Genomic DNA, 6781 nt, shown 5'->3' with positions numbered 1-6781 from the left:
TGCTTCATTGCCTTCCCTGTTAAAATCTTTGGAGAAAAAAAAAAAAAAAGACTTGGACGCTCAACAGACTGAGCCAATCAAGTGCCCCTTATTTTTAAACAAAATTAAAACAAAACAAAACAAAACGATTTTATCCATTTATTTGACAGGGAGAGACACAGTGAGAAAGGGAACCCAAGCAGGGGGAGCAGGAGAGGGAGAAGCAGGTTTCCCGCCAAGCAGAGAGCCCAATGCGGGGCTCGATCCCACGACCCCAGCATCATGGTAGATGCTCAATGACTGAGCCACCCAGGTGCCCCTTTAAACAAATTTTAAACATTTAAATTTATTTTTTGAGTCATTTCTGCACCCAACATGGGGCTGGAGCTTACAACCCCGAGATCAAGAGTCGCATGCTGCACTGACTGAGCCAGCCAGGCGCCCCGATGACAACCTGGGCTTCAGCCTTGCGAGCAGGAAGAGGAGCGGTGCCGTCCACTGAGCTGGGAATGCGGAAGGAGGGTCAATCTCGTGTGAAGCCCGCAAGTGCGCTCTATTCCTTGTAGAACCTAGCACTGTGCCTCTTTTCTATCACCCGATGCTTGATGCTTGGTGAAGCTACGTGTAGCCACAGCTGGCCACATAATTTGGGGGGTCTGGTACAAAATGAAAATAGGGAACCTTGTTCCAAAAATGTTTAAGAATTTTTTTAAAAAATGTTCTTTCTTTCCTTTCCCCTCCCTTCCTTCCTTCCTTCCTTCCTTCCTTCCTTCCTTCCTTCCTTCCTTCCTTCCTTCTTTCTTTCTGAGGGAGAAAGTGCGTGAGAGAGAACCCAAGTGGGAGGAGGTGGAGCAGAGGGGGAAGCAGCCTCCCCGCTGAGCAGAGAGCCTGATGTGGGGACTGGATCCCCGGGACTCCAAGATCATCCCCTGAGCTGAAGGCAGACCGACTAAGCCACACCCAGGTGCCCCCAAATGATTAAGAATTCCAGGGTGGCAAAACATGAAGCCAGTTAGGGGCTCTAGGGTCCTGGGAAGATGCAGAGGCCACGCCCCTGTGAAGCCCGCCCAGATTCTGGCTCTCCGAAGACAGCAAGAGGATCAAGTCTGGTTCTCACAGAGCTCATAAACTGTGGGGTCAGAGGGATGTAGAGACAGTTATAAAAATTATCCTTATCTTTAAGAGATCCATGCTAAATTTTTGCTGATAAAATGATCAGATATCTGGGTTTGGGCTAAAATAATCCTGAGAGAAAGGGGAAGTGGGTGGAGGGTGTATTTAAAAGGCCATTGTCATGAGTTAATCATTGTTGAGGCTAACGATGGGTCCAGGAAGAGTCCGTATAATAGTCTCTATATTTTGGTATGTGTTTGGTATTTTCTCTAATTCAAACAAATTTTGAAAGAGAAGCAAGTCGTAATGGTATCCTATGAAAAATTCTGGCACAGATGCTAGAATTTGGAGATTATTTGCACGCTGTATTCAGTCCAGCCTGACTCCAAACTAAAAGCATTTTTGAAATTCATATATTCCAATTTGGAATTTGTGTATGTATGTATACAGTCTCAAAAAAGAGCAGAATGGGTTTCTTTCCCCAGCTTTATTGGGTTTTAACTGACATTCAACATTGTGTAAATTCAAGGTTGTACAATGTGGTGATTTGATCCATGTGTCTTTCTATTGAGAAATGATTACCACGGGGTGCCTGGGTGGCTCAGGCGTTAGGCGTCTGCCTTCGGCTCAGGTCATGATTCCAGAGTTCCAGGATGGAGGCTCGCATTGGGCTTCTCCCTCTCCCACTCCCCCTGCTTCTGTCCCCACTGTGTCTCTTTCTGTCAAATAGATAAATAAAATCTTTTTTTTTTAAAGATGTATTTGTTTATTTGACAGACAGAGATCACAAGTAGACAGAGAGGCAGGAAGAGAGAGAGGAGGAAACAGGCTCCCTGCTGAGCAGAGAGCCCGATGCGGGGCTCGATCCCTGGACCCTGGGATCATGACCTGAGCTGAAGGCAGAGGCTTTAACCCATGGAGCCACCCAGGCGCCCCTAGATAAATAAAATGTTGAAAGAAAGAAAGAAAGAACAAAGGAAGGAAGGAAGGAAGGAAGGAAGGAAGGAAGGAAGGAAGGAAGAAAGGAAGAGAGAGAAAGGAAGAATGAACTCGTGACGAGCACTAGGTTACTTGCCATTGGTCTACCCTCCAAGAAACTGGGGCCAGCTGGAGGCAAGGTCTTGGTCTCATTCTCCTTCTATTTTTGTTTTGTTTTGTTTTATCATGGTAAAAACCCATACCACCAGGTTGACCATATCAGTGTCTATCATTTCAGTGCGCCATGCCATAGCGGTAGGTACATTCACACTGCTGTGAATCACATCTCCTGGACTTCTTCAGCTCGCAGGACTGAAACCCTGTACCTACTAGGTGACAACCCCCCTTCCACCTCTGTCCCAGCCCATGGCCGTTCCCGCCCACCATTCCTGGAGAGGGTGATCACCCTAGATACCTCATGGAAATGGAATTAGACAGTTTTTTCATACAGTTTAAAGAACCAGTGCTCAGCAGACCATCTAGCCGCCTAAAGGACCCCACTAAGTCTCCACGGGAGGGGATGAATGGTCTTACTGTCCTGTCTCCCCCTGAGGTGTTGACATTTTTCACCTTTGCGAGGGTGAACACGCCCTCTTGGGCTGCCTGGGACTTGCCCTGCAGGACTGAAAGTTCTGCGTCCTGGACAACTCTTCAGTCCCAAGCAAACTGGGGAGACTGGTCACCCCATCTTAGCTAGCTCGCTATGCCAAAGAATGTAGCTTAACCCAATGATCCAGCGGGGAGCGGGAATTAGGAGGCTTCCTGCGAAGCTAAGTTGATTCTTTCCAAGGAAAAATGTTTCTCAGGACTTGGGTTTATTTTTCAGAGACTTTGGCCACAAGGGTCAGTCTTTTTTGCCCAGAATTGGTATCCCCTCCTCTCTGAGGCCTCAAAGAGAGATGAGTGGATGTAGGTGAACCTGACTTCTCTCCCTCAGTCAATCATAGGGCTCAGATCCTTCTCTGGGGCAGAGCCAGATTCTGTGGGGTCTGGGACTTAGATAATTTGGGGGTCATCTTTAAGAAAATCACAGATATAGGGGCGCCTGGGTGGCTCAGTGGGTTAAGCCGCTGCCTTCGGCTCGGGTCATGGTCTCGGGGTCCTGGGATCGAGTCCCGCATCGGGCTCTCTGCTCAGCAGGGAGCCTGCTTCCTTCTCTCTCTCTCTCTGCCTCTCAGTGTACTTGTAATTTCTCTCTGTCAAATAAATAAATAAAATCTTTAAAAAAAAAAAAAAAAAAAAAAAAAAAAGAAAATCACAGATATAGATAGCCATGGGGACATGTTACTAGGGTCCTTTGTAGGGCCCCAGAAGGTTTCAGGCAGTCAAGGGCCCTGAGGTTTAAGGTTCCTTGGCTTCATAGTAAATCTCTCTTCTTCCCCATGCTTTTTGTTTTTTTTTAGAAATTGAGGTTAAATATACACAAAATAAAATTAACTGTTTTAGTTAGTAAGTTATTTGTCAGAGAGAGAGAGAGCACAAGCAGGGGGAGCAGCAGGCAGAGGAGAAGGAGAAGCAGCCTCCCCACCGAGCAGGAACCCCCCCCCCCCAAGTGGAACTCGATCCCAGGATCATGACCAGAGTCAAAAGCAGAAGTTTAACCAACTGAGCCACCCAGGGGCCCCTTAAGTTCCTAAACATTTTTATCATGCTGAAAGTGAGCTGGGACCCAGTGAGTGGTTTACCCCCTTCCCCACCCCCACTAGCCATCCCTCCCCCGGCAACCACCCATCTGTGGCTGTGTCTGTGGAGTAATCCATCCAGGACGTCACATGTACGTGGAATCATACAACATGTGACCTTTTGTGTCTGACTTCTTTCATCTGGTGTATGTTTTCAATTATCATCTGCATCGCAACAGGCGTCTGGACCTCATTCCCTTTTAGGAGTAAATCATATTGTGTTGTACAGACGGAACACTCTTCAAGTTCTGGCTTCTCCATATTCTTGCCAGTACTTATTCTGTTCCATCTTCAAAGAATTGTAGCCATCCCGGTGGGTAGGCAATGATACCTCATGGTAGTTTCCCTTATGCACTTTTTGTTTTCCATTCAATTCGACATTTTCTCTGACTTTTGAAAACATCTCAGAAACCACCAATTATGTAAATTTTTTTTCTGATAAATAATAGTCAACAATAAAGCATTTACTCTGTGTGCTCTCAGTGGGGATGTCAGTCCCCAAAGATCTAAATGACAGGACATGGGTATGAGCTGGGAAGGTCTGTCTTTGGGGGACAAGTTAGGACCTGGGAGTCACTGATACTCTCCAGTCCTGGAGACTGGACTTGACACAGTTGGACCTCCATCGTCTCTCAGACACTAGAATTGTTTGGTCCTTATATTAGTTTCCTAAGGTTACCAAAATACCACAGACTGGGTGGCTTAAGGAACAGACATTTATTTTTTTACAGTTTCAAGATCAAGTTGTTGATAGGTGTGGCTTCTGCTGAGGCCGCTCTCCTTAGTTTGTAGATGGTCATTTTCACATGGCCTTTCCTCTCTGCGCGTGTATCCCTGGGGTCTCTTCCTCTTCTTATAAGAATGCCAGCCATCTTGGATTAGGACCTCACCTGTAAGACCTCATTTAACTTCACCTCTTCAAAAGCCCTCTCTCCAAATACAGCCTTGATGAGCGTTAGGGCTCCAACATATGAATTTGTGGGGCACTCAGTTCAGACCTTCAAAGCATGGGCTTTATCATTGTAAAGATCATTGAAATCCATTTGAGAAGTTTTAAAAAACTGGAAAGTAGAACCTCAGACTTGTTGTCCGTGCCATCCATTGAATTGCTGAGTCAGACCAGATGGTGAGACATCTGGGGCTGTGCCCCCGGGGCAAGGAGAGGGTGACTTTCATTTTAGAGGCTACCCCTAAAGTCCTTTTATTTCTCTGGCACAGGTGTTTATGATGAGGATCAAAAATACATTTGAGATGATAAAGCCCTCTAAAAAGCAAGCGGTCATCATTACAGCTTTCTTGGCCGTAGGAAGCAATCTCAGCGAAGCCATGTAATTGTCAACTTTGTCACTAAATGCCACCGCCTCCAGTGCTTGACTTACAACATGTGCCACTGAATTAGTAATGAATCAGCTTGTCTGTGAGTGACAGAAAACCCCAAATAACAGTTGCTTAACAAGAGAGACAAATTGAAGAAGTAAGCAATCTGCTTCAAGAAGTCTTCAGGGACCAGTCCTTATGGTCCAGCATGGTGGCACCAGCATTCCCCACTTCAGGAGGCAAAAGGGATGATGAAGAAGGGAGAAAAGAAAGGTGGCGAGCCACACCAGCTTCGTAGCATCCATCCCACTGGCCAGAACTTAGTCACCTGGCTACACCTGGCTGCTCGAGGGGTCAGCAGACCTAAACATGACGGTGGCCTTGTCCTCCAATACAATGCTTATTACTAGGAAAGATGAGAAAAACACATATTGCAGGAAACTAGGAGTCTCTGCCTTATAACGTGTCCCTCAGATCCGCCAGACTTGCGCAGCTCACCTTATCCAGGACCCCCCAGCGGATTCCTGAAACTGCAGGTAGTTCCCAACCTTATATACACTAAGGGTTTTTTTCTTGTACATACACACCCGTAACAACGTTTAATGTATACATTAGGCACAGTAAGAGAGTAACAACAACAAAAATTGATAAAAAAAAATTATCGATTGGCTATAGCTTAAAGCCTAGTTGGCTGTGTGCGGTTGCTCGTCCTAAGGTCTCAAGTTTGTAAGCTTGACGCACTTACACAGTTAGCTTTTGGTTCACTTCCTTTTTTTTTTTAAGATTTTATTTATTTATTTGACAGACAGAGATCACAAGTAGGCAGAGAGGCAGGCAGAGAGAGAGAGGAGGAAGGAAGCAGGCTCCCCGCTGAGCAGAAAGCCCAATGCGGGCTCGATCCCAATACCCTGAGATCATGACCTGAGCCGAAGGCAGAGGCTATAATCCACTGAGCTACCCAGGTACCTCGAAAACAGTTTTTATTATGTCACTGCGTGACGGGCACTCTGCTAAGCGTTTTCTCTATATCCGCCTAGTTAATCCTCAGAACAACCCTAGAGGCAGATAATTATTGTCCCCATTTTACAGATGAGGAAAACAGAGCCTCAGGAAAAGTACAGGGCTAGTGAATGGCAAAAATGAGACTCTGACTTCCTAGTGGCCATGTTTCTCGCTTGCCTTTTTTTTTGCGGTGGTTGTTTTGCTGTCTTTTTAAAAAACAGCCTCCAGTGGATGGGAGTAAAATTGTATAAATCAAGGAATCTTGAAAATACGTTCTTTGCAGTAATTTATTGTGCTCATGCTCTTCAAGAATATTCCTGGAAGTGTAGTTTATCTAAATGAAGCCTCTTCCTGGGAAAACTACTTAATCAGCTTCCGTGTCCCTAGGTCAAACGCTCTGAGTCAGCCCGCACTAATGACTGCTTTAATCGAAGGTCAGTTTAATTTATTTCCCTCCTGAACTGAGGTTCTTTGGCTGAGAACTTGAGGAATCTCAGACCTCACAACTTGAGAACTTCTACGCTACAAACTGGAAAATACAAAGAAGCACGACTGACCACTGGGACTTTAGGAGGGTATATCGAGAGACCTTCAAAAGGCTACAAACATGCACACCTTTCATTCCACCGAAACATTCCCCATTAAATGTACTTATGCATTGGATGGAGTGCTTGCCGATTTTTTTTTAAAAAGATTTTATTTATTCATTT

The sequence above is a fragment of the Mustela putorius genome, unplaced genomic scaffold (genome assembly GCF_011764305.1).
Source record: "Mustela putorius furo isolate JIRA1106 unplaced genomic scaffold, ASM1176430v1.1 tig00003858_pilon_pilon_pilon, whole genome shotgun sequence".
Lineage (NCBI taxonomy): Eukaryota > Metazoa > Chordata > Mammalia > Carnivora > Mustelidae > Mustela > Mustela putorius.
This window is presented reverse-complemented; position numbering follows the sequence as displayed.